This window comes from Prionailurus bengalensis, chromosome A2, assembly GCF_016509475.1.
Source record: "Prionailurus bengalensis isolate Pbe53 chromosome A2, Fcat_Pben_1.1_paternal_pri, whole genome shotgun sequence".
Taxonomy (NCBI): Eukaryota; Metazoa; Chordata; class Mammalia; order Carnivora; family Felidae; genus Prionailurus; species Prionailurus bengalensis.
The window spans coordinates 103,322,732-103,350,588 of record NC_057348.1 but is presented as its reverse complement, the minus strand read 5'-3'; positions in this window follow the sequence as shown (position 1 = coordinate 103,350,588).

Here is a 27,857-nt window from a genome sequence, read left to right as displayed (position 1 = left end):
GGAACAGATTAGGTCAGTTCCGAGAGTGGTGATTCAAGGAGCTTATGACATATTGGGGACCACTGCCCAAACTGGGAAAATTGGGAACTTTGTTCACAAAGCAGGATTAATACAATGAAAACAAAAACTGAATCAGGTAACTATGCCATGTATGTTGCAAATATATGTGGTATATAGTTATTTATTCACCTACTTACTCATTCAACACATGTTATTAGGCACCTACAATGTCCTAGGAATTCTTTTTCTTGCTGTGCATAAGATACACTAATAACCAGAGTTCTTGTCCTCATGAAGCTTAGATCCTGCTGTGAAGCAGAGTATAGGGATGGTTGTACAGAAAGTGAACACATAGGAAGCAATATATAGTATGTCTGATGATAATTGCTTTAGAAGAAAATATGGTATGGTAAGAGGAATAAGGCATACTGGGCATGGGGATTGGGTTAGGCTGATTCTGTATTATATGGTGGGGGGGGGGCAGACAGGACCTCATTGTAAGCAAAGAGTTGAAGAAGGTGAGGGAGTGTGCCATGCAGGAGTGTTTAAAAGGAGGGAAGAACAAAAGCAAAAGTCTTGAGGTGGGGGTGTAACTGATGAATTGGAGCACGCCAAGGAGCTCATTGTGGTTCAAGAAATACTAGTGGGATGGGTGAGAGGGACAGATGGGGCAGCGGAGCCTAGTTAGAGAAGTCAGAATATTTCAGGGGCCATATTTTGTAGGGTTTAGTAAGCACTTGGCATTTTATTTTGAGTGGATTTGAATGGAGAATTGTTAGGATTTCAGAATGAGTTGAACATCGGTGAAAAACCTATTGAAAATGAACTAATATCAATTCCTAAATTCTTTTGAGAACTCATCAACTGCTTCTACTCCTTGTAGATATTATCTTGTGCATGTGTGAGTTAATTTTGGTCTTCGGGAAATAGAAATGGCTATTGCAGTGGTTGATGCATGGAACATCAAAGGGTTAGATAGCCTGTGCTGCTAAGAAGAGGGAAAATCAAATTGAGTGCCTCAGAAAGATATTCCCCACAGAGCTCTGTAAATGGCATAGTGACTCCCTTTCTAAGTGCTATTCCATTGGATGTGGAGTTCTTTCTCTTAAAAAAAAATTAATGTTTACTCATTTTTGAGAGAGAGAGAGAGAGACAGAGCGTGGGTGGGCCAGAGGCAGACAGAGAGGGAGACATGGAATCTGAAGCAGTCTCCAGGTTCTGAGCTATCAGCACAGACCCACCAGCCGTGAGGTCATGACCTGAGCTGAAGTTGGATGCTTAACCGACTGAGCCACACAGGTGCCACAAGGAATTCTTTCTCTTAGGTAGTTTGTTTTGGTTTAAGAAACATTTTAGCATTCAGTATTATCCAGGCCTTGTTCTAAGGGTTTTACAAATATTACCTAATGAATGAATACCCTTGACAACTCTTTGGAGTAGGTTCTATTATTCCAGGTTTACAGATAGCAAGCTGAGGCATCATTTGTTGTGGGGAGGGGAGCAGTGGTGTTTGACCAGGTATGTAGAACAGTAGTCGTTCCAGGTAAAATTCTTTCTTGAATAGGAGGCTGAACAAGGAGGTCTTTAAAGTTCTACAGTATCATCTGTTGTGTGGCAAGAAATGTGGCGTTATATGTTACATTTTTTTGAGTGAAAGGAAAGCCAAAAGAATGGACAAAACATTGCAGATAGTATATTAAAATGTGCTTGAAATTCTGATTGGAAAAATTACTTTGAGCCAGAATTGAAGTTCTAGTTCTTCTAAAGACCCATTGTTATTACTATTAATGATTAGCTTTTGACCAGTGAATTACATGACAACTCAACTGTTTTGTCAACTCTCTCATTACTTGGTCCTGCTTGCACACCTGTCATAATCGGTGCTCCAAAACACAGCATAATTATAGGATTCAAGTACTGCTTTCTGTCCAAACTCTTTAAAGCACTAAGCTTAGAGCTTTGAAAATGCCACCACCTTCTCTGAAGCAAAGAAAATGCCTCCTAATTGGGGCCTGACTTTTTCTAACAGAATAATTTGAAAAGAGAGGCCACACAAAAGAAATAATAAAGGTTATGATTAAGGGTCATAATAAAAGTCTCTTAAAAAATAAAGTATCTGAATGTATGTGGTACTGAATTTTCTGCCTCAAATAACAAAGACCTTGATGAATTCATGCTCTGAGGACATAAAGGAAGCTGGTCTAACACAGAGCTGAAAACTGAAATGTACTTTTTTTTATGAATGCCACCTGAGTGTGTGTGAAGAAGGCTGTGGTATATCTCAAAGGACCAGAACGAGAGCAAAGGAATTCAATAATTTAAGTAAGTTTTGTTGTTAGAATTAAATTATGACAAAATGGCCTTTTCTTCTTGGGCTGTGGTTGGGTACTACTGAAATGGTGACACTGAGCATTGTCTGGTTTTGGCTCTAGCTCCTTTTACTCTCGTTTCAATACCTTTCCTTTAATTAAAACTCATGATTGCTTTGTTGCTGAAAGGTGATGTATTGAGTGGGTCTGTGGTAGAGACTGCTAATTATCCCCCAATATCCAATTCTCCTCTTATTCCTTTCATCAGTTAAACTCCCTGAGTTTTAGCTGATCATATGTTTGCCCTGCTGGTGTCTACTCTCCTGGCCTACTTTGCAGCTTGACATGACAATGTGACTCTGACCAATGGAGCATTAGAGGAAGCGATGTGTGCTACTTTGAGGTCATGCCCTAAGAGGAAACTGCTGGTCCTCTATTATTGCCTTTCCCTCCTCTTTTCAGATGGAAATATAGACGTCAGAGCGGTGGGTCAGCTTCAGCTTCAAGCATGTGGATGAGAACAAGACAGTAGACATACCAGCCAGAGTTCAGGCTGGGAAGTAGAAACCACTCTCAGTATCTAAAGCAGAAGAAGACTCAATACAGTGAATTAAGTGCTTACAAAATAATAATGAGGAGTGGCAAAGTGGAAGTCAGAGAACCGCCACAGGACAATTGGTTTTAAGTTCTCTGTCCGCCACAGGACAATTGGTTTTAAGCCTGTGAGGCAGAGGTCAGGTTACTGTGGTCTCTTTGGCAGCCTTACACTATTAAAAAGTTGTGTTTCAAATATGGCTTCTGCAAACACTCACATCTCTTGGAAACTCTTTGAGAGCCATCGCTGTATCCATTGTTGTAGCATACCCTCTCCCTCCCTACTTTCCAAATCTTTCATGATTTATGCATCTCATTGACAACCAACCTTCTGTCTGGAACCCTAGCTGTGAGGGAGTCTGGAGAGTATGCTCAGGTATTCTCTAGCCATTGTGATAGGGATGTGGGAATGTACTCCAGATGTCAATAAACAAAATCTAGAACAGCAAGATTCAATGACCATAAAATAGAAGGAGTCTAGGACTTAGACCCTGTGGAGTACTCTGCCAGTCCTGGACTATACACCAAGAGTTCAAATGAGAATGAAATAAACTGCCACCTTGTTTCGTATATTATTTTGGGTTTTCTGTCACTTTTAACGTTAATCTTAACTAATGCAAATTTTCTTATCAGAAATGGGATGCTGCAATTAACATGTAGTGTTGGATTAGTGTAAATAGCCAGGTAACAAGAATTCATTACAGGTTGGAAAGCTGGTGACCCCTGTTATGTCACGGCACACATTTGGGAAAACCATCTCCAAAGTCTCTTGTAAGGCAGTCTGTTGGCCTGCTAATCCTCAAAGCGTTATGGAAAATGGTAAGAATAGTTTAAAATGTAAGGGTTCTTTTTGTTGATTTCAAGAAGCCATAGAAGTGAACTGTTTACTTAGGGTAGAGTTGGCCAAGGTACAAGAAGATATAGAGGAAATATTGTTCTTGTAAGCTCAACCATCTCTGCCTCCAGCTGGAATGCAAACTGAGAGGTTGGTAACTTAAGATCTTGTGGGATTAAAATAGCCAATTATTTCTATAACCCAAAATAAGGTAGTAATTTTTATCAGGATATAAAACAATTTCCAAGCCAACTATGACAGCAAACTAATGACAAAAATCAGCTCAAAGGTCTTGTCTTTTCTCTCAACTGTTATGGACTGAATTGTTTCCTCCAAATTCATATGTTGAAGACCTAATACCCAATGTGACTGTATTTGGAGATAGGGTCTTGAAGGAGGTAATTGAGGTTAAATGAGGTCATATGGTTGAGATCCTAATCTTATAGGACTGATGTCCTCATAAGAGAGGATGAGAAACAGCTGTCTCTCCACATGGGCACAGAAGACAGGCAATGTAAGGATAAGGTGAGAAGATGGCTGTCTTCAAGCCAGGAAGATAGAGGTCTCATCACAAAACAATTCTACTGGCATCTTGATCTTGGACTCCCAGACTCCGGACTTTGGAGAAAATAAATATTTGTTGATAAAGATATCCAGTCTGCAGTACTTTGTTATGGTAGCCTGAGTAGACTCATATACCTATTTTTTAAATGTCCCCAAGGTAGCACCTTCATGGTCTAGCAATGAAAGGGAGAGGGATGGGTAGGGCTAGAACCTAATAATTAAAAGCCAGACTCGTTAGCCTTAAAATCTATGTATGCCTTGATAAGAATTTGTATTCAAAAATAAACAAGAAGTAGTTTGCACTTGCAGCTGACTGGAAGTAAATATTCTTTGAGTGAATCGTAAATACTGATCATTGCACATCTCCATCCAAATCAATAAAAGCAAAAGCGTAGGGGCACCTGGATGGCTTAGTCAGTTAAGCATCCAACTTCTGCTCAGGTCATGATCTCATGGTTTTTGGGTTTGAGCCCTGCATTGGGCTCTGTGCTGACAGCACTGAGCCTGGAGCCTACTTTGAATTCTGTGTTTCCCTCTCTCTCTACCCCTTCCTCACTCATGGTCTCTCTCTCTCTCTCTCTCTCTCTCTCTCTCTCTCTCTCTCAAAATAAACATTAAATTTTTTTTTTTAAAAAGCAAGAGCCCATAATTGTCCAATCTCTAATGAAATCTTCAGGCCCATTAAACTGTACCAGTAGGCTATGAAATCTATACTGCCACCCAAAGGTCAAATCCCAGTGCCTACCTTACATGTGAACCTGCAATGAACTATAGCAGAGTAGAGCTCCCCAAGGGGAGAAGTGAGGGCCAAGACAGTGGACAAGGATGTTGCCTCCAGAAAGCAAAACCAGGGTTGTCAAGTTACTTACTCAAGGAACTTACTGTGGTTTTAGAGAAGGGAGTCTTCATAATTCTTGGTCAGCAAGTTTTGATAATTGCAAAGGACGGGTGATGGCTCTATACTCCTAATTTCCCTTGTTTCCTAATGAGAAATCCCATTCCTGTTTTACCATTGGGGTTAAAGGGCAAATAATTTGTGAGGAGGCATGTAATTTGTGTTTTATTTTGTTATGTTCTCAGACCATGACTTACCATATCCAGACTGGATTCATCATACCACCCATATATCCTGGACTTTGAGATGGATGCTGAAACTGGATAGGACTTGGGCACTGGGTTTCTTGGGGAGAGGCAGAGTGTGTTCTACATATGGGAGAAATGAATCTAAGGGGGCTCAAGAGGCAGAGTGTATCAGAGCCTGCTGGTTTCCCATTGATAACTGTTTCTTCTTTCATTGTCCAAATCCCTAGTTTTTCCCTCTGTATAACCGAAACTTGACTGCATTGCCCAGTTTACCTTGCTGTTTTATATGGCTCTTTAACTAGGTTTTGGCCAATGATACTTAAACAGAAATGTGGTAATGAAACTTGATTAAAGATAATGCATATATGTCATTGGCCTCTTTTCCCTTCTTCTTTTCTGTTGCTTGACATGTTGATAATTACCATCTTGGACCACGAGAACTCATTTTTTTTCCTTATCAATTAACGTTTTTAAAATTGTTTCCTAAAGAGTCTTAGAATTGAGAAAATAGCATGTAAACTTTTTTTTTAAATATGAGATTTATTGTCAAATTGGTTTCCATACAATACCCAGTGCTCATCCCAATAGGTAATATGTAAACTTCAATAATCAGTCTGTACAAGGTAAAATTTTCCCAAACAGAGAGATAACCACAATGTAGGATGTTCTCCTGAACTCAGAATAGGGAAAATTTTCTCATGTTGTTCTTCTATTACCTTTCATTTTGACTGACACAAGAATCTTAGTTTTATGTATTCTGGAAATGATCATAAAATTTCACTTAGGCACAAAACTAGTATTTTATATCTGCCTTGTAAAACATGACTTTTATTCCCTGAGAAGAAAGCAAAATAAATATAGAGGAAGGATTTAGAAAATACTTCATTCAATTCTTTTTCAATTAAGAAAGAAAGAATTCAATGTAACTATCTAAACCCCAGTTTATATTCTTTGTTTTTCTGATTTCTCTCTTGCCTTAAGCAATGAAAGGGATTAATTCTCTATAGTAATTTAAATAGAATTACTTGCTAAAAATCCTCTTCCAAGATCAGTGAAAGGGGATTAGTTTTAAACTGCTTTAATCACAATATTTTTAAGAGAAAGCACATTAAGAAACAACTATTAACACTGTAGGCACATCTATTTTGATATCATTTGTAATATATATTTTCTCTTAATGTTATTTATAAACAGTTATCTGGAGTTTTTAGCCACAGGTTTTGAATGGCAAAATATACCACTGGATATAGTAAGTTCCTCAATTTGTTTGATAATATTTTCTTTGTTTTTAAAATTTTTTTATTGTTTGTTTATTTTTGAGAAAGAGAAAGAGCAAGCCAGTGAGCAGGAGAGGGGCAGAGAGAGAGGGAGACACAGAATCTGAAGCGGGCTCCAGGCTCTGAGCTGAGCGCACAGAGCCCTATGTGGGGCTCGAACTCACCAACTGGGAGATCATGACCTGAGCTGAAGTTGGATGCTTAACCGACTGAGATACCCAGGTGCCCCTGTTTGCTAGTATTTTCTATCACTATGTAGAATATATCCTTTTTTGGCAAAGCGAATTCATGAAGTTTATTTCTCAGGTTCTCTCATATTTTCACATTTCATTTTGGGAAGAGACCAGGTCTCTGTCTAATGGTCATGATTTTCTTTCTTTCATTCTGGTGCTGACCATAGTAGCTCAAATTCTGCTCTTATTTGAAAGTGGCATTGTGGGTATATAAGTCTTAATTTGGGGAATTAAGTATATCCTACCCAAGGGGGAAATCAGAATAGATAGAAAATAAAGGTGCTTGAAACAGGGAATCAGCACAGAAATATTTTCAGTGTATTTCTGGATTTATCCAGACTTTCTAAAAGAAAACTCTCAAAATATCAGGACATAAATGATAAACAAATGTTTCTTCTCTTACTCTTTAGGGATTATATCTTGACAGCAGTGGTTTTGATTTAACATCTCTCATCCCAATCCACTACTTCTCATATCAAAATTGACCCAGGGCTATCTTTTTTTATTGTTTACACTGAAGCTGAAACAGTTCTCAAGAATCCATGCCTCTCAACAGAATTAGATAAATTATTAGGCTCTATGTATATATTGGGATGTGGGGAAAGAAAGTAGGCTCTTCAGAAAAGACCTAGTGGTATATTCAGAAAGGCAAATTTCTAGTCTTGAGACCTGAAGGAAAATATATGAATACAGAATTAAAAGTCTGGGATGTTGGAAGGAGTCAAGTTCAGCACTGCAAATACAAAGCGAGCTCTTAGTCTATGGCAGGTGCTACATGCTTTTCACCCTGTTCTATGTTGCTTTCTGGGTATATCCTAAAAGGATTTTAGAAACTGTGGACAAATCCTCTCTTTGGTTAAGACTAGAATATGCCATCATATAGAAATCTTCAGGGTATGTCCTAGCAACTGATAAAACCAAAGGAGAAAAGGAGAATATTTGGGCTGGAGAAGTTTATTTCTGGGATCTCTTTTTTTTTTTGGCGAATAACATATATTGTCTAAGTGATTACCTCTTAATCACAAAATGAATAATACTCTTTCATACCTTTAGAGTTTCTATTCCCTGTTATTCATTTTAATCATTTTCTATTCATAGGCATAAAAATATGAGGCAGAGTATGAATGAAAAATTGTTTCTATAGTATGGATTTGATATATCTTTCTTAGTTGCGGCTTTTCACCACTAAACAAACATTTTTGAAAATAATGATGGAAATTACATTCTACCTTTTAGAGCACCTAGTGTCATGCATTTGCTTTGTGGCTTTTATCAACAGGAAAAGGGGGATTATGCTTTGTGAAAATTCTTTTCAGTAGAGAAAGAGTAAGCTATCATTTATCCAAGGTCATGTTATTGATGATTGAGAATCCAGTTAAGCTGATTTCATTTCCTTACTTTGCACTCTAAACAGAGTTTATGCCTGTGACCTTGTAATCCTGTTCTCTGGGATAGAGCTATGGGAGAGGATCCTTGGTGCCCTGAGGTGGGCCACTTAACTTTTCAAGGACTTGAGTTCCTCAGTGATAAAATAGAGGTAATAGTAGTAGTACCTTCTTTTGGGATAATTGTGAGGATTGAGTTAAGTCATCCAAAGTGCTTAAAAGGGTTAATAACACATAGTAAGCTCTCAGTAAATGTTTTATGATATACTGATTTTATAAGGGGGTACTATCAGCCTCCGTTTATGAATGAAGGAACTGACCTATATAACGAGATGTATGTGGCATATTTAAGTGTTACCACCATTAGGTGGTGGAACATGATTTGGAATCCAGGCCTTTGGTCTCTTGACTCCAATTTTTCAAATGCTCCAGTATCTTAATGTGCTTATTATTAATTTAAAAAAATTAATTAGAGGGATGCTTGGGTGGCTGAGTTGGTTAAGCAACTGAGTCAATTTTGGCTCATGTCAAGATCTCATGGTTGGTGAGATCCAGCCATGCATTTGGGCTCTGGACAGTGAGGATCCTGCTTGAGATTCTTTTTTCTCTCTCTCTGCCCCACCCCTGGTCACACACATGCTCTCTCTCTGTCTCTCAAAATAAATAAATAAACTTAAATCAGCTAGAATTACTTTGTGAATGACAATTCACAATTCATAATTTATTAAATTATGCTTTCTACTTTCTAGTTACTTTATTTTTATTTATTTATTTATTTTTTCAACGTTTATTTATTTTTGGGACAGAGAGAGACAGAGCATGAACGGGGGAGGGGCAGAGAGAGAGGGAGACACAGAATCAGAAACAGGCTCCAGGCTCTGAGCCATCAGCCCAGAGCCTGACGCGGGGCTCGAACTCACGGACCGCGAGATCGTGACCTGGCTGAAGTCAGACGCTTAACCGACTGCGCCACCCAGGCGCCCCTCTAGTTATTTTTATACTATGCACCAAAAGCAAAAAAACAAAAACAAAAACAAAACTGGAAAAAAACAGACATTTGTTCTTTCCTTTGGTAGTAGTTAAAATGGAATAATCACTTTTGGGGAAGTATATTAAAATACTGTGGTTTTTCATAATGGACTCATAAATACCTTAAGGTTAACCAGTCAGGTTTAAAACCTACAACTGAATTTTAATGCATGTATAAATAACTCCAAAAACCTGGCACTGTACCTTACTCACACTTCTGTTCTTAAAGAGAAAAAAGAAAATTCTGAACTCCAAGGTGATTTAGTTTTAGACATTGTCATTTACTAATATCATTTAAGTAATAACAACCAAAAAATGAAATAGGTGTTGAGCCTTCATATTTTTGATACAAGTAAGTATAACTACATATAACATAGGTATCTCAAAAAACAGATTTCTAATTAGGGCTCTTTATTTCAACTATGCTAATAAAGATAAAGGATTTGGAAAAAAACATTCTTACATGTAAAGGAGAAACCACTAGTTAAGTGTTGCCATAGTTGGTAAAATATGACTATCTAGCAGAATCACTGGTCAGTTGCAGTTTACTGAGATCTCATTGTGCTATGAATTGCAAAAACAGTCATCAAAACCATATTTTTTTTCCTTAAATCAATTCAGGGGAAGGATATGAAAGAAAATCTTAAACTCTTTCTGAAACAGTAAATATTTTCCAGATATTTAAAAACTGAAGTATACTGTCTCGATTGTATATTAAGCCAAACAGCAACTGGGGGTAAAGTTAACCAAGAAAAGTGAAGCATAAGTTTTAAACCAAGTTTAGAAAACTAGAAGCATCTCCCATTTAGGAGCTCTATTTTTACTTATAGATGGCAGGTCTTCCTTGAAAGATCTTCTAAAAGTGTGATTTGAGAAAGCAAGTAATTTTATTTAAGTATTTCTTTATTTTCTCTACATTTTATTAAATATAAGAAGCTGTGTTTTGTCTTTCCCTTTAGAACATGAGGCAGGGATCATGCCTGGAGCCCTAGCATCCAGCACCGTAGAAACTGAAAACTCCACAAATCTTGGTGGGATTGGTTGCTGAATCTTAATGAACTCATTGTTTAAACAATAAATTGTTTATGTGGGGTGTGTGTGTGTGTGTGTGTGTGTGTGTGTGTGTGTTTGGAGCACCTTTATAACAAGTAGGACACTTGTTGTTGTAAGGTCTGAGAACGAAATCCTGGTCAGATAAATGGCATTTGGGAATTAAAGGAAACTCAACTCCTCTTCTAATTTCTCTTATCCTTCCCCATTTCCCAAGTCCTTACTCAGCATTGATGTTGCAGTGGGGACAAGATGAACTGAGGAATACCTGTCCCTAAATTGCCATTGGAGAAAGACTTGACCTGTATCTGAAAAGATCCTTGGGAGTGGAAGAGTGGCCAGTGCAGACTGTGAGGCGCAGGTGTTTCCTGCTCCGCGCTGGCAGTAGCCCGTTTCCGACAGGCTGCTGCACTGAGCACCATCTGAGGCTCCCAGGTGGTCTTCAAGGACAGCCTGCACTGCAGCCAACTTGTTCTGCTGAGGTCAGGGAGAGGGCTTGGGCACACAACCAAGGATCCACAGAAGGTAAAAGTGAATTATTAGAGGGCAAGACTTGGCATTTGGGAAAATGATTCCTGACTAGTGATAAAGAAATGATTAATTCTCTCAGGACAGTTGTGCTGTACTTAATTCTACTTTAAGGTCAGTGGGAACTTTGAATGAATATTAAAGAGACAAGATTTTATTACTCACACTTTGATGTAATGTTTACTTAAAAATTTACCATATGATGGAATTTCTGCACCTAGTGATATACAGTTTCTATAGCACCTCACCATGTACATTTTCTTTGAGGTCTTAACAAAGATCATGAGCAGCTGGCCAAACATAAATTGAGACAGTCCTCAGGATGGTAACCTCCTGTACTTCTGTTTGTGTTGCGCTCTGCAATTATAGACTCCTGCTAGACTGTGGGGATTATTAAACCTAGGCCAGACATTCCAGCCTGTTCTGGTACAGAAATCTAGGCCAGACGTTCCAACCTGGCTTGGGTATCAAGTCCCAATAAGAAAGATGAGATCACATCATTGCCTCCATGCCTAATTCCTTTTGTACTTTGTAATGGCACTCAATGTGCAAGATCATCCTAATGTCTTATTCTGCTTTTTTTTTAATTTAAAAAATTTTTTTATTTCATTTTAAAAAATTTCCATCCAAATTAATTAGCATATTTTTAAAAATTTCCATCCAAATTAGTTAGCATATAGTGCCATAATGATTTTAGGAGTAGATTCCTTAGTGCCTCTTACCCATTTAGCCCATCCCCCCTCCTATACCCCCTCCAGTAATCCTCTGTTTGTTCTCCATATTTATGAATCTCTTCTGTTTTGTCCCCTTCCCTGTTTTTATATTATTTTTGTTTCCCTTCCCTTATGTTCATCTGTTTTGTCTCTTAAAGTACTCATATGAGTGAAGTCCTATGATATTTGTCTTTCTCTGACTAATTTCACTTAGCATAATACCCTCCAGTTCCATCCATGTAGTTACACATGGCAAGATTTCATTCTTTTTGATTGCTGAGTAATACTCCATTGTATATGTATACCACATCTTCTTTATCCATTCATGCATTGATGGACATTTGGGCTCCTTCCATACTTTGTTTATTGTTGAAAGTGCTGCTATAAACATTGGGGTACATGTGTCCCTTCAAAACAGCACACCTGTATCCCTTGGGTAAATACCTAGTAGTACATTGCTGGGTCGTAGGGTAGTTCTATTTTTAGTTTTTTGAGGAACCTTTACACTATTTGCCAGAGTGGCTGCACCAGCTTGCATTGCCACCAACAATGCAAAAGAGATCCTCTTTCTCCGCATCCTCACCAACATCTGTTGTTGCCTGAGTTGTTAATGTTAGCCATTCTGACAGGTGTAAGGTGATATCTTATTGTGGTTTTGATTTGTAGTTCCCTGATGATGAGTGATGTGGAGCATTTTTTCATGTGTCGGTTGGCCATCTGGATGTCTTCCTTGGAGAAGTGTCTATTCATGTCTTTTGCCCATTTCTTCACCAGATTATTTGTTTTTTGGGTATTGAGTTTGATCAGTTCTTTATAGATTTTGGATACTAACCCTTTATCTGATATGTTGTTTGCAAATATCTTCTACCATTTTGTTGGTTGCCTTTTAGTTGTGCTGATTGTTTCCTTCACTGTGTGGAAGCTTTTTATTTTAATGAGTTCCCAGTAGTTTATTTCTGCTTTTGTTTCCTTTGCCACCAAAGACATGTTGAGTAGGAAGTTGCTGTGACCAAGATCAAAGAGGTTTTTGCCTGCTTTCTCCTTGAGGATTTTGATGGCTTCCTGTGTTACATTGAGGTCTTTCATCCATTTTGAGTTTATTTTTGTGTGTGGTGTAAGAAAGTTGACCTATTCTGCTTTTTAATTGCATCTTCAGATTCTCTGGATTTGTCTTCTCTCCTTCATCCACACACACACACACACACACCCCTCAGCAACCACCTAGACTTTGTTGGTGGTGATTTTTGCTTTTGGGAAACATGAAATCTACATCTTCAAGCTCTTCAAATAATCATTGCTTTTCTATGCCTCAATATAAATGGTTGTGAGATTGATATTTTTTACACTTTAGTATGTCTGCAATAGGAATACATATTAAATCTATGCTATTTTACAAATATGATTGATAACTTAAAAAAATTATTTGTAGTCCATAAAATAATGGTGTGTTTTAGCCTTGAGGGCACCATAGATTAGATGACATTCAGTAGTTCTCCTGAAGAGAATGTTGTTATCACATTTTGAGTGGAGGACTTGGACTTTTTTAGATGCCTCCCTATGTGCCTTGCCTCCTTGCTAGTGAGTTTCATTTCTTCTTTCAAGTCTACAGTAACCTGTGTAACCTCGATCGTCCTATAGGATCACAGTAGATAAATTTACTTCTACTAAATCTGTTTGAAACTCTAGACTGAGTATTGGTTTACATGTGTGTACCATCTCCTATTGACCTATTTATCCTCTTTTTAAGTAAAAAAAGGTTTAGTAAAAATAGGAGAACCAAAAATGTGTTATGAAAGATAATTACTTGAGAAATGAGCTGGCACTAAGTGGAAAAATATCCTTCCTAGTAAATGTTAGCAGCAGGTTTTTTTTATTCCTTTTTTTTTTTTTCTTCCAACATTTATTTATTTTTGGGACAGAGAGAGACAGAGCATGAACGGGGGAGGGGCAGAGAGAGAGGGAGACACAGAATCGGAAACAGGCTCCAGGCTCTGAGCCATCAGCCCAGAGCCCGACGTGGGGCTCGAACTCACGGACCGCGAGATCGTGACCTGGCTGAAGTCGGACGCTTAACCGACTGCGCCACCCAGGCGCCCCTTTATTCCTTTTTTAAAAAAATGTTTATTTATTTTTGAGACAGAGAGGCATAGCATGGGTGGGGGAGGGACAGAGAGAGAGAGAGGGAGAGACAGAATCCAAAGCAGGCTTCAGGCTCTGTGCTGACAGCTCAGAGCCTGACATGGGGCTCAAACTGATGAACTATGAGATCATGACCTGAGCCAAAGCCAGACACTTAACTGGCTGTGCCACCCATGCACCCCAGTTTTTTTTATTCCTAACATGGCTCTTACATCACCAGAATTAAGGAGAAGTGTGTTTGTTATATTTGAAGTTCAGAATAAAAGTAAAGTTAATCCATATAATTATAACATTTTCATATTAATTATTATTTGTATCCCAATGTAAGTTTTGTAAGAATTTACTTAGCTTATTTATAATGATAAGCTTGATGAATTTGCTCTTTTGATTTTTTTCCTGATAATTCCTATATAATTTTGGGCTTGTTAAATCACTGTGAGTATGTTAAGAGCAAGGCAATACTATTACCCTATTGGAAGACCTATTAAAATTATTATGACATCATATCTTCAATTCTCAGGTCTTCTTATTTTCTCTCATGCCTTATGAGGATGATTGAAACATGGAGCTTACTATAATGAGGATATTTATATATGGAATATAGAACATATTTTTAAATGGGTATTAACCCAAACTATTATATTCTTTAATAGAAATACATCATTGGGAAACTCAATACTAACCTATATATGGAAAGAATTGGACAAATGTAATGAACAAAAATACTTCCTTACAAATCAATGAATATTCAGATTATGAAATATTTATTTAGAATTTTGACTTTGTTCAAAACAAAATGCTTTCTGAAAGGAAAAACTAAAGGGCACGATTTGTTTTCCAGCTACTTGTTTAATTCTTGATATATAAACACATATACATACATGTGGACCATTAGTTGGCATATACATAGCTGAAACATCTATATACCAATACTAGAAAGCATAAAATATTTCTCCATGATTGGCCAGCTTTCCATGTACCATCAAACTAAAGATTATGATCAATATGTCAGTGGTTAATATTTTATATTTCTAAAGTATAACATGTACTTTATTATGTTCTTTTTTGTGCTTGTTTTTGCAAGTAATGGAGGTGATGGCTTTTCCTCTGCTAAAGTGTCTTGATGTCAACCAGAATATTCTTGAGTCTGTTTCCTTCACCTTCATCATGCTCTGTGGGCCATATCTCTGGGTCCAGTGATCTGGAAAGTGAGATCTCTAGTATTGATGAGGGCACAGTTCATAATCCCTTGGCAACCACTCTGTCTTCAGCAAAATGGAAACTTTATGACAGCATCATATGCTCAAAATTTCACAGAAGTTGGCAGTTCTCTCTGACTGTACCTCCATTAAAAGTTGAATAGTGCATTAGGAAAAAATTTGTTAACACCAGAAAGATGAAATAGAGTGCTACATTAATTTCCTTGGGGCTACTGCTGTTGGAATTCAAGATCCTTTTGAAGTGTAGAATCTAGATGGTTACTACCTTTGAGTTCAGAACATTTTTCTGAATTAGCATTGTTTTCAACATTTTATATTAAAAAAAGTACTTGAGTCTTCCTGATACTTCCTTATTAAAATTATATTTCTAATTTTTTGCTCTTTTTTTTCCCCTTGAGTTAAATACATTTTTAAATTTAGGATGATTTTTTCAATGATTTATTTTTCTTCCAAAGAATAAAATATCAAATTCTTTTCTGCCTAGTCATAGGGATGAATAACAAGACATAGAAAGTTTTATTTGGTAGGTTACAAGTAAAGCTCACATCTCTCCGAGGCTTGTAATGATCAAAAACTGTTACTGATGTTTTTTTGTTGTGTAAGAAAAAGATTGGTGAAGTCAGATCATCGTTTACTTTAATGGCATATGAAGTGATAAAGCAAGGATATTGAAATATTGACCTCAGTATTGGTGTTTTGAAAGGAAAAACAATGTAATGACTTTAGATTGCATTTGATTCTTAGGATGATGTGATTCATTCAAGTCAAGGTTTAGGGCTGTTTTACAGGTTATTCTGAGGTTACCTAATGACTCGGTTGTGTGGAAATATGAATTTAGTCTGTAACTCAGCCATTATGGAACTTTTTATAATATTTATTTTTGGAAGACAATAATGGTGCTTGTCTGGCCAGGCATACTTAGTCACCTTCAGAAACTCATATTTCTATTTTTATCATTGGATCACATTCATATTGCTTCCCTCATATGTAGGGCTTCTATACAGCCTTCTATTGAACAGAGTCATTATTTAAAGATTTCCATTAATATTTTCTTTATGTTGAAATCTGTAGTCCATTCAAAAGCACCTCTACTTGATTGCTGGCATTCTTGATTGTGTCTTTTTCTTAATGCTTGCAAATGGCCAGGTTGGCCCTAAACTTACATTCACCCATTATAGACATTCAGTACTCAAAGATTACATAATGCTTGGTGCTGAAGTGAATAAATTCAGAATTTATTGTGTGTTTCCAAGGAAGATTCTTAAACATAAAAAAACATATCAAATTTTATATTATTTAGTCCTTGAGTAGTATAAGGTAAAATGGTGTACATTCCCTGCATCATTTGGCCCTTTTTAAAAAGGGGATTTTAATGGTCTGGATGGAACTTTATTCACTTAGGAATAAAAACCTCAATGCTATTCAAATAATGTGAAAAAATCTGGACATGCTTATCTAAAAGGCTCTTTATATCTTGGTGCTGACCTACTAAGAATAAGGGGGAGGTGTTTTAGTGCCATTAACACACATGTGAAGGAGATACACAGATTTAGATTCAAGTCTACTGACACTGACTCTCAAGGAAGAAGAAATGCACCTTAGTCTCTCATTTTACATGTACCATTGTAGGCCTAGGAATCTCAAACTGAGATGATAACAAAAATCCCAATCTTCAAGCACAGTTTGATCTTTGCTTTCAGCAGTGCTCAACTTTGCTGTTACCTCATATGAAGAAATAAGGAAAAAAAAGAGTTAACAGAAAAACTTAATTTATATTAAATCATTTGCCACTTTGTTGGTCTTTTGCAATCTGAGATTTACATCCTTCATGCATTTTTAATGCATTAAAAAGGAAAAATAAAAGCTGATATGTGAAGCAAAGAAATAGTGATGGCAAACGGGGATTTTTTATTTGTTCTTTGGTGTGAATTGGCATAAGCATTATGATGAAGTTAAAACGCAAAGGTTAATTGAAAAATGAGATAAACAAAGCCCCTTGAAGGTCTCTGAATAATTTCGCCTGGCAGCATTGACAGTCTACAACCATCAGGCACTAAAACCTACTCCGAACTGCTGGAGATTACCAAAAAAAAAAAAAAAAAAAGCTAAAAGTTAATTGTCTTTCTGTTCCTTCCACCTCATTTCAGCCCAATTATAACTGGGAAAAGTCATTCTGTCTAATTTGCATTAATGCACCTCCATGGAAAAAGAGCTTAGGCAGTGAATTTGATTTTTTTGATATTATTGTCATATTTAAAATACCTATCACAATTCCCAAGTGTAAAGTTGCTTGTGAAATTCCTAGATGACAATTCTCAAATTCTCCTAAGATGCCTTTAAATTATAGATTTTAACAAAAAGTGAACATATATTAAGAGTACACTAAATGCCAGATCTTGTGGTAAATTCTGCATGAGAGTTATTTCATTTAATTCTTACATCACCCCCATGATGTGGACCTTTTTAACGTCCCCATTTCACAGATAAGAAAGCAGAGATTTAGAAATAGCAGGCTCAAGGTCATGCAGCTAGTGAGCATTCGAGCTGAGATTTAAACTCATGGTGTCTGACATCAAATTCTTAAATACTATTGTAATTTGATAATACTTTAATGTACCTATTTAGATTTTAAATTCATAGACAAGCAAGTTTCAGTTAAGTTGTCATTTCTTCAAGTCAATATGAGAAGAAAAAATACCAGTGAAGTATGATATCATTAGTTCATTTACTCCTATTTTTTCATGGCAACTTTGCCATGAAGCTGATATTCTCATTTGTATTATTAAATGGAAATATATTTAGACTGTTCCTGTTCAGCAGTGGAACAGCTGCAAATCAGCATAATGTTAGCTGTTTTGTTTCTAGTGTAAAACCAAGCTAAGCGGTATCAGTATTTTCAAGGGGGTATTCTTTGTTCTTATTTTCATGCGACAGATCTGATCATAGTTAGTAGAAAATTAGGTATCTCCAGATATGCTTGATGTCTTGTTTTTTCTTGGAATGGTATAGAAATATTATTTTTATTGCTGTTAATTGACAGACTTGGAGCAGAAGCTGAATCTATTCAGAACCATTTATATTAATAGGTGTACTTATCCGTAGAGGCCTTTATTTTCAAAGTGCTGGGCTCGTAGCCCCCTTTTGTGCCTCTTTCTGGTGCTAAAGTGTTCATAATGATGAGGAGCATCTGGCTGCAAACTATTGTTTCTCATTAAAAGGACATGTCTCTGAAGCTTTTGGGGATTCTTTGTGCTGAACAATGCAGACTCTGAACATTTTGCCCTTTTCATAATCTGTAAATGTGTGTTGTTGCAACCGCTTCTAGCCTAAGGTACATTCTGAGCTTCTAAACATGAGACAAGAATGCAATCAGTGACTGCACATCTTTCTTTTTGGCCGACATTTTAGTTTCTCTGTCTTATCTGTTGTCTACCATCAATAAATATAATACAACAATAAGTGGTTAATGACCCAAATCAACAATCACTGGAGGGTAATTTTAAATATTTTGCATATTAAAATCCCTTCTTTGAATGAAGAGTGTTTGACTTAAGACAGGTTAGTCCAAGAGACAGAAAACTGGACCAGGGGTACAGATTCCTGCTTGAGTCGTAAACCTTCCTGGGCATTAATTTCCACATCACTGAGAAGAAGAGAATTATTTCCCTATTGCTTCCATGGGGCTCTCTTGAGCTTCTATCCAGGCACTGGGGAGAATTTGGCTTAGTAAATCAGTCATTCAGATCATTAGAAAAATTTCTATTTGGCCTGCACAGTATGCATTACCTTTGGCCGCATGTAACTGCCATTTTGTCCTCTTTGGACTTTGACCTTCTTAGACCGCTTCCTAGATTAAAGGAACAGTGAGATCTGACTAAATGAAATATATTGCATTTCTGCACAAAAAAATATTCACATGAAACCAAAATGAAGGGTGAGAAAGAAATTCATAAGAGAATGAAGGTAGAGTACACTTAATTCTTTCAGGGACAGTAGTGTTTTTTCTAGGCACTTGTAAATATTTTTGGCTCTAGGCGTGAGGAGTGGGGCCAGTTTTGACTGCTGTAGCTCCTCAAGGAGGAAAACCTTCAAATCAGGACAGTTAGCGTAACCCCTTCATTAAAAGGAGAAAAATAAATTACTTAGAATTAAAAACAGTACAGTGTTTGTGGTTTCAAACAGTGGGAGGGAATGGAAATGCACCTTCATTCGTGATAAATTCAGATTGCCTCTCAACGTGTGATGGCTGCAGTTGATTCTGAGAGAAAGGGGTTTCTAGTAAGGAAGGCAGTGCTGGATATGAAAGGACAGATAGCAGAAGTGGAAAGCAATATAGTTTTCTGAATATATCACATGTCAATTCCTAGAGTGCAGTTATCCGTTTTTGCTGTAGTCCTTGTTTAACCATGTCTTGGGGCTGCGGGGATGCTTTTCTGTGACTGTACACATAATTATACACCCTAACAAATAGGGTGAAGTCAGGAAAGTGATTTCCCTTCTGAGAGAATGTTCATGTATGAAAGAGACCTTTAGGATTCTTTAGAAGGTGACACAGGCTGTGGAAGGAGCATGGGCATAAAATGAATAAGAAAAAAGAGTGGAGTGGAATGCCTAGGTAGCTAAGTTGGTTGAGTGTCCAACTTCAGCTCAGGTCATGATCTCATGGTTCATGAGTTCAGGTCCCACATTGGGCTCACTGCTGTCAGCATAGAGCCCACTTCAGACCCTCTGTCCCCCTCTCTTTTTGCCCCCCTCCCCATGGGTGTGTGCTCTTTCTCTCAAAAATAAATAAACATTAAAAAAATAGTGGAGACCACCTGGAGATTGGCTTGGCAGGAGCAAAGGATGAGGGCTGCTGAATGCTGGTAAATGAGAAGTGGATTAGAAAATGATATTGGGGCACCTGGGTGGCTCAGTTGGTTAAGTGTCAGACTTTGGCTCAGGTCCTGATCTCCTGTTTCATGGGTTCAAGCCCCACATCAGGCTCTGCACTAATAGATCAGAGCCTGGAGACTGCTTGGGATTCTGTGTCTCACTCTCTCTCTGCTCCTCCCCTACTCACACTCTGTCTGTCTGTCTGTCTCTCAAAAAATAAAAAAATAAACATTAAAAAAAATGATTGAGGTGCCTGGGTGGCTCAGTTGGCTAAGTGTCCGACTTTGGCTCAGGTCATGATCTGACGGTTTGTAAGTTTGAGCCCCGAATCCAGCTCTGTGCTGACAACTCAGAGCGCCGAGCCTGGTTCAGATTCTTTTTCTCCCTCTCTGTCTACCCCTCTCCTGCTCATGCTTTATCTCTTACTCTCTTTCAGAGATAAATAAACATTAAAAAAATTAAAAAAAATGATTGATATTATAAATGCAAAATGGTTGTCTGAATTGCTCTAAATACTAAGAGATTGCTTTTCTGTTAAAAGTTTATTACCTCTACTTTTTTGTTTGTTCTTCACTGTTTCCTGCAAGCAAGTTATATTGGGCTAATTCATATTTGAAAAATAGAAGAGCTAGTTTTCTGAATTAACGAATCAGCCATCCTCATCTCAAAATCTGTTGCTCATTTTCTATCATGAGTTCTTCAAAGGCAATGCATCTATTAAAATAGTTACTAACAATGGTAGCCGGTAGCCCTAATTTTAGCTCTTTATTTTAAAAAGTTATGTCACTTAGAATATGGTAAATACATTTATGAGTATACATTTATCTATTGTTCATCCTTTCATTTATGGAGATATAGATCTCTCTGGAAAGGGGACCTCCTAGAATTTAAGATAAACCATGAAAATTAATATGTTGAAACTATGTTGAGTAAAAAAAATGAAGTAATGTAGAAACAGGGTTTCAATAATTGTGGTAATTTTCAAATGTTTATTTTAAACAAATAAAAATTTAAAATTACAATGCAGTGTAACTATGTCATTCAAGTGGTGATGTTAATTATGATTTATAAAAGCGCAAGTGTATGGGCACACTAGGTATAGGCCATGTGGTTAGAATTAGATATAATTTTAAAGTTCTATGGTGAGTGTCTCCTTGACTGTCCATATGTCCTCATCTAGAGACAATGTCAAAGTCTAAACTTTAGGCCCTTTGTGGTAGGTCCAGGGCCAAATGGTACTCTATTGATCCATGAGTTTGGCCTTAACTAGGATAGATCAGGGGCTTTGCTAGGTGTCAGAGGTCAAGCAGGATTTTGAAGTTTTGTTTAGAAAAGAGAGAAGAAGAATAAGAGTTTCAAGGCTATCAACAGTATTAGCAGACAGTCTGGGAATTTGGGGGAACCACACGAGTTCAGCAATGACATTTAGTCTCTACTGAGTATGGCTATAGGTGGCAAAAAGGCAGGGGGTTGCTGGGGTGGGGAAGAAGCCAAAGGCACATTTACTTACAAAGCAGCATTGCACCAAGGGTCAAAATACCTGAATTCAAATACATTATCAGTCAACTCACTCTGTTTGAGCCTTAACTTTCTTATCTGTATAGAGGGAACAGTAATTTCTGTCCTTTTTAACTATTGCGGGGCTTATTCTGGGTAAAAAAAGAGAGAGAGAGATAATGTACTGAAAATTTGTTGCAAACACAATGTCATATTTACATGTTCTCAAAGGGACAAATAGCAATTCAAAAATCAGATAAAATTCTCATTATCTTAAGGCAAAGAAAGGCAGTATATTCAAAGTCTGTGCTCTTTAATTATGAGTGTCGACTGTAAATAATTGAAGACACAAAAAAATTAAAACCAGCATCTTCTGTCTCTTCTTTGCTTCAGTAAGAGCTTTGTAGAATATAGCAAGAACTAGACTGAAGAACAGGCAAGGGCACTTAACTTTAAATAGGAATATAATACCTTTAAAAATGAAACATGAAAACTAGCTTTCCTTTGCCAGCTAAATCCTGAATTTATTGCCCTGTGCTTCTTCTATTAGCATTGATAATTAAAGCAGAATAAGGAATGTATTGTATTTGATGTTAATAGTGTCACGCTGGCTGCTGCGGGACCCTGGGCCTGATCTCTATCCCCTCTGCAGGTAAATCTTTGAGTTCACCTTTAAAAAGCACATTAAACATTCTGGAAGAGAATCTTTAAACTTGTGGGTTCTCTAGTGATCTCTTAAGTATCACAAGCTCAGATTAGAGGATGACATCTTATAATCTTCTGACTACTGCCTGACCTATGATAGCAGTGGAATGGTATAAAAAGCCTTAGGATATTATACTTCTCATTTTTGCTTTGGATTGACCTTGGGGATCCACTGAGTTCATAAAGAAAAGATCAGTATGTCAATGCTATATGTTTTTTGCATGATATGCTTGTTTAAAAAAAAACTGAAGTATTACATTACAAATAGTGGCTATAAATAATTTTTTGTATTTTATCAAATTAGTATATGACTAAAACAGCATCTAATGTATGTAAAATTAAATATATATATATATATTTAAACTTCACTTGCTCACTATTGAATTCATTTATGTTTTATATTTCTGTGATACTTTGCAGATCCTGTATTTAGTTATTTTAAAACTAAATTCTTTATTTAGTTTTTCCATTAATGTCCTTCTGTTCCAGGATTCTGTTCAGGATACACAGGACATTTAGTTGATGTCTCCTCAGTCTCCTCTGGTCTGTGACAGTTATTTCCTTGTTTTCCATGACCTTGACAGTTTCAAGGAGTATTGGTCAGGCATAAAGTAGAATATCTCAATTTGGATTGTCTGATACTCTCCTCATAACTAGACTAGGGTATGGTATCTCTTGCCTTATTTATTTATTTTTTTAGGTTAATTCAACTACCCTTTCTGCCAAACCAATTTTAAGTGAAGTGTCCTCTGCATTTGTTTTCTATTGCTACATCATGATTATCACACACTTAGGGAAAAAAATAGCAGGCGTTTTTCAGCTCTAGTTCTGTAGGTCAGAAGTCTAGTTAGGTTTAACTGGGTCCTCTTCTGCCCAGGGTCCCACATGCTAAAATCAGGGTGCTGGCTGGATGACTTTTCCGTGTTTCTGGAGGCTCTGGGAAAGAATCTACTTTCATGTTCATTCAGGTGTTGGCAGAATTCAGTTTCTTGCAGTTGCAGCCACCTGCTTTTGTTGCCACGTGGTCCCCTTCTTGCTTCAAGGCCAGCACTGAAAATCTCTCTTGCATTGGAATCCCTTTCACACGTCTTTTCACCAGGAGGAGTCCAATCACTATGAGGGGTTCCCCAGATTAGGTAAGGTCCACCCAGATTCATCTCCTTTTCTGAAAGTGGACTGTGCCTTAGAACGTAACCTAATCATGGCGGGGTGGAGGGCGGGGGTGGGGGGCTACCTCGTCATATTTACTCAAGGGGAGAGGATTATACAGGGTTTGTACACCAGGGGGCAGGAATCTTGGGAGACATCTTAGAATTCTGTCTACCACGTCTATCACATGTAATCCTCAGTGTTGGCAAATTAGATTCTCCATATGGCAGGAATTTGGTAATACCATTCCAAGCCCCTGTATACTTACTACAGAGACAGCCAGATCCTTGCTTCTGCCCCCAATGAACATGTCTGAGAAGTGGCATAAGTTTTTCTTGCATCCTGTAATTAGAATAAAGTTTTTTTTTCTCTTTTGCTATTTCAATTTCCTTGAGGACTATATTTTAGCAGGACTTTGGGATTATTTTATGATTTGTGATTTTTAGTAAAAAACTTAAACGAATAGAAATTTTCAGGAGGGCTCTGTATATTAAATACTGAACTTCACTTGACAAACTCCCTTGAAAGATCAGTGAATCTTTTTCATTAACCAGTAAACCTACAAATCTGGGTTTATTTACATTATATAGTGTTTTGAAGTATATATGGTTAGTTCTGAATACATACTAAATAATAAGAACAATGAGAAGAAAATATCATCATTCCTTATCCATTTTACAAGCAACTCTTTTTCTGAGGAACCGATGCCACCTAATATTGATGCTACTCCTGAAAACTACTTAACAAATTGAGAGCTAAGCTCTATTGTAAATATAAACAGGACTAAAAGGAACAATTTAAACAAGAAGGACCTAGAGGTCAAAAGAAAGTAGTAATTTTGTGACATGAGTGTGGGGGCCATGATACTTCGGTGGAGTTTCGAACATTCCCATTCTTTGTTTTTAGAGCTCCAAGGAGTGGGTGTGCAGCTGTTGGAAGCAAATCTCCATCTAGTGGCTGGCTGTCTTGCTGTTTCCTATTAGAAACAGTCTCAACGCAACTAATCTAAAGAGGTTTTTTCTTATTCACTAACTTTGAAATGGTTTTCCCATGCCCTTTTTCTTGAGAAGTATGACCTCACACTTCAGAGGCACTTAACTGAAAGGCAGAATTCCAAATGTAAGTCCATGAGTAAGCTGTTTTGTCTCACCAGGGTGCCATGTCCTGGAATCTCCAAAACCCAAAGTGGACTTGGTAGCTGAAACCATATTCTGCCTTGTTATTATTAGCCTTTCCCTGAGGCCCCACAGTTCTGATCTTTATTGCCTAGCAGTTTTCAATTAAATTTCATGCCCTTATTTATCAATTGGAATCTACCTTTACTTTATCCACTTCAACAACCTATACTTCAGAGCCTTGTTCCTTTAGTTAAGGAGCTCTTACATTGAAGCTCCCATATGGAATGTGATTTGGCTATACTTTGTACATACTGACTAAGTGCCAACTGGGAAACTCTGAATTCAGAGGGGGTCCCAACATGAAATAATTTTATTTTTTCTCAATTACTATTTCAAAACTGATTGGCTAGATTTCTTTTATTAGAAAATTTAGCCCAGTCAAATTCAGTTTAAAGTTGTGTCTCCTATCTAATTTAGGCCTCGTCATCTTTCCCTCAGTACTTGTAAGGATTCAGTCTAATAGACTTGGTGAGGGATAGAGTTGTGATCTCTTTTCTTCACCTCTTCTATCTCCTGGTTCCATCTGATAGGTTGAGGAGTAGGAGCTAGAGAAGAGTTCAATCTTCTCATTTACCTGGAAGTGTTACATATTCTCTGGTTAACATTGACAGGCCATCATTGCTCTCTGTATAATGGGCATCTGAATGTTGTCTTCATGTGAGATTCACTTGTGAATGCTTTGGAAGGCCCACTAGAACGTCATCACTGCACTGAATGTGATGTAAACTGGATTCAAGCCAGTTGGCTCTGACTTTAACTCTTCGGGACCCTTTGAAATCATCCAGCTGGGGGACTTCCACCTCTTCTGAACTATTGACTTGACTCAAGGGAAACTCAAGCATCTTTGTCATAACAAAAAACTTGCTATCTGATAGGTCTAGGGGTGTTCCAGCAGCTCAGGTGCATAACCAGTTCATCCGTCCCAGGAAAGGAGATGAGCTGGTTTGGGGGTGGTGACAAAAACTACTGTCTTCCTAGGCTGACCATTTCTTCTTCCAACAAATCCCCCTCCAACAGTTTCCTCAACTCTCTAGGCTGGGGATGGGAGTGAATAGGGTGTGTGAGAGAGAATTGGGAGTATCATAGCTGGTTTGGTTCAGTTCCTCTTGAGTCCTAGAGAGAACTGTTGGGTCTCAATTGCTTATAGGATTTTTTGTTTGTTTATTTTTGGTTTTACAAAGGTGGGATACTCATGACCTGTTAAACTCCAGTTTTGAATTCAACCTGTATCATTGCCAGATAAAATATAGATCTGCAGTTAAATTTGAATGTTGATAAATAAAAGGCAAATATAACACAGGGCATACTTACACTGAAGAATTTATACCTTGTTTATCTGAAGTTGAAATTTAACAGGGCATCCTGTATTTTTATTTGCTAAATCTGGCAACCCCATATGCAAGTTTGCAGTTACAGTGCAGTAGGGAAATCTTACTCTAACCAATTACACTCTTATGTGCCAGGCCCGGGGCTAAGCATTTTATGTAGTTTCTGTATTATTTAGCCAGGCAGGTATTCCTACTTCCTTTATATAAGGAAAATTATTCCAGTTTAGAGAATGTTAGTAAAATATCCAGGATTACTCACATACACATAAGTAGTCAGGGGCAGAGGAAGGTTTTGGGTCCTGTACACTTTACCACACACTTCACTATTATCCTTGCTTTCCTACCCTCAGGCGCAGGAATCCCACCCATTGCCTACTGTATTGGATTCACAGACACTTCTCACTCCCACTGTTCACATCCTCCTATGTGGTCCCATTTTGTTCGCACCATTGACACAAGTCTGTAAAGTATTCTAACTTTCTCCTGGGGGTTAACTCTGATTAAGTGCAAGTGGATAATATTTATTGTTTAGTAGTTAAAATTCCTGTCTCATTTTTCATCCCAGTGAGTTGACTGGTGGGGACTTAAGGAAAACTTGAAAGCCTCCCCTGCTTCTTTTTCCCTTGAGTGTAAAGCAAGCCCTACTCAAGTGACACCCTATGATTCCTCTCTGCTGAGTCTGACCACCATATTCTCCAGAGAAAGAGTGTTTAAAAGGAAAATAACTTTCAGAAAACTGAAGGAGATGCTTGTCTACCACGTCTAGAAGTGCCTCCAGATTCTTCCCAGGTTTTTTCTTGCCAAATATCCTTGCCCCTGTAATGCCATCTGTCAAAGACAAATAAAGCCAGACATATAGTTAACGTGGTAAGGACAGATTTAGACCAGTAATACGCTGTTACAATAGGGAAAAGAGTCAATCCAGCAGGATCAGAATTCAACTTGGGTTTGTACAAAGATGACTGGGCATTTTAAAGGGAAAATGTGGAAACAGGGAGTGTGTTGAGTGGGAGTTGAATAGATTCAGGAAAATGAAAAATTACAAAAAGTGGGAAGTGTGGGTTGATCCATGTGAAATCCATCTGGATTTGCTAACTGGCAGTTACTGAAGTGAGGCTCCTACTCTCCCACAGAGACTTAGATGCAGGAGCCCAACATCTTTAGGTGTTGGTTGGAACAAACAGTAAATTGGGTTGGAAACATTGAGTTTTCTTAGGCAGGCACTTTAAGGGGGCTAGGTCATCCTAAGGAAGTACACTTGAGCTCTTAGAAACTATGTTGGTGTTTGTTCAAGTTTTTATAGGTCAAGGTTGAGGCCTAGTTGAGAAGAGGATTCAGAGAGGCCTGGCTAGAGTTTAGTTGAGAAAGAATCTTTTCACATTTAAACCTGGGGAGAAGGAGGGATGACTCTGCCTTATGGTCTCTATCTTCTCTGTAGAACCAGTGGTTCACTGGGTTAAATCTCTAAATTCCAACCTATTTAGCATTTCTGTAGTGGTTGTTTTTTCTTCCTTTCCCTCACTTCTCATCCTTGCTGCTTCCCAGGGATACTGCTTAAGAAGGAATGAATGAATGAATGGTACATGGATCCTAGACTATGAATGATGGAGAAATAATAAAAGTACAGTTTAACACTTCAGACAAATATAAACAGAATTATTTAAGGGGAAATTAAAATAATAAGAAAACACATGAGAAGAATGTAACAAAAAGAGCACATGAATGAGGAAGGAGATTTATAGCAAATTTAATAAAGTCAGATTTAAGGATTTACATCTATTTCCTATTTTAAACCAGTACCAAAATATAATTGGATGTGTACTATGTAGTGATTTATTGGTATTCTCACTACTTTCTCTTAAGTTGTCTGAAAACAGTTTAGTGGAAAGACATACTGTCTTCTGATGAGTATGTGATGGGTCAGTGCTTCTAGGTGTAATGTAAAGGCTGACTATCGATTAACACATTATTTATGAGATCATTTTTACGGAAGGCATGAAAATATGTTGCAACATGGCAGATAATACATTATAATATGCTGGACCTTATGGGAATGGTGCTTAGTTCTAACCTATCAGGAAGACATGTGACATGTCTTGAATCTTTGGCCATCTTTATGAGGCAATTTAGTAACAATGAAAAATCCTTATTTTTTAATTTTGGAGT